Source organism: Macadamia integrifolia, chromosome 8 (assembly GCF_013358625.1).
Source record: "Macadamia integrifolia cultivar HAES 741 chromosome 8, SCU_Mint_v3, whole genome shotgun sequence".
Lineage (NCBI taxonomy): Eukaryota > Viridiplantae > Streptophyta > Magnoliopsida > Proteales > Proteaceae > Macadamia > Macadamia integrifolia.
Genome location: NC_056564.1, coordinates 962,966 through 964,814, shown reverse-complemented (window position 1 = coordinate 964,814; position 1,849 = coordinate 962,966).

Genomic DNA, 1,849 nt, shown 5'->3' with positions numbered 1-1,849 from the left:
TGGTTATAGCCAGAATATCCATCAAGAAAATAATAGTATTCATGTCTAGCTAACCTCTGTAACATCTGATCAATGAATGACAATGGAAAGTGATCCTTCTAGGTTGCCACATTAAGTTTCCTGTAGTCTATGCACACTCTCCACCCTGATTGGACACGGGTTAGAATTAATTCATTATTGGTATTAGGAACTATAGTCACACCAGACTTCTTAGGCATTACGTGAACTGAGCTTACCCATTGGCTGTCAGAAATAGGATAAATTATTTTATGATCCAAGCACTTTAGGATCTCTTTCTTAATGGCTTCCATCATCACTTGGTTAGCTCTTCTTTGGGGTTCCGTGGATAGTTTGGAATCCTCCATAAGATGTATATGATGTTGCACAATAGAAGAGTTTATATCCTTGATATCAGCCATGGTCCAACCTAGGGCTTCCTTATTATCTTTTAACATTTTAAGTAACTCCTCTTCCTAGCTAGAAGTCAAATTTGAAGAAATTAGTACAGGAAGAGTTTGGTCAGGCCCTAGGAAAGCATACTTCAAATTAGATGGCAACTCCTTAAGATCTCGCTTAGGGGGCTCAACTATGGAAGGTTTGGGAATGGAATTGGAAAGGGATCCTAAGGGCTCCACAGGTGTGTGAAGACTCAAGACTTCAGAAAATAAATTTTCACTATTATAATCCAACTCATCCATACACTTTTGGAATTCTGAATCAAAATCAATATCAAAGTTGTTAACCAAATCATCAGAAATATCTAGAAAACCCTTAAGCATATTGATCTCTTCTTCCATATGTGGTTGCTTGCCTATCCTAAATATGTTAAACTCAATAGTTTGGTTACCAAAAGATAATCTTAGGAAACCATTCCGGCAGTTGATTAATGCATTTCTGGTAGCCAAGAATGGTCTTCCTAGAATTATTGAGATCTCATCCTTAGTTGATAAGGGCTTGGTATCTAACACAATGAAATCAATAGGGAAAATAAATTCTCCCACCTTTAGTAAGACATCCTTAACCATCCCTTTAGGAATCTTAACAGACCTATCTACCAACTGAAGAATAGTTCCAGTGGCTTTCAATTCTTCCAATCCAAGTTGCTTGTACACATAGTAAGGTAAAAGATTCACACTTGTGCTAAGGTCAAGTAAGGCATGCTCAATGTAGGTGTTGCCTATGACACAAGATAGGTTAGGGCTCCCTGGATCCTTATACTTGGTTACTATAGGCTGAGTAATTATGAAACTAATGTTACCTACCAAGAACGCCTTTTTGGGTAGACTAGTGATACGTTTGTGAATACACAAATCTTTCAGTACCTCTGCATAGGTGGGGATCTGGGATATGACATCCAAAAGAAGGATGTTCACTTTTACCTTTTTGAAGACTTCTAACTATGGAAGCTGTCTTCTTTTTGGTACCAAGCGATTAGGAAATGGGATAGGATGAACATAAGGACTATTAGGGATTTGCCCTTTTTCAGAAGAATCATTTTTAATTTCCTCAACCAAATCATCTTTAGTTTCAAAAGAATCTTTAGGTTCATCAGACGAACCTAGAACAAGAGGCACACTTGTGTCCTCAAATGAAGGAGAGTTAACAGGAGTAATAGATGGAGAAGATTTAGGAATGCTCTGTTGGTACTCTCTACCACTCCTAAGGGCATAAACAACATTACATTGGTTAGAGGGCCCTTGTTGGGTCTGAACTTGTACTATATTCAGTGGTGCATTAGTTGGTGTTTGTGAACTAACAGGTTGATGATGCCTAGGGTTAGGCTCTGGTTGACTGGGTAAAGTTCCTTTCTCCCTCTCACGCATAATTGAGACAACTTGAGTGAGTTTTC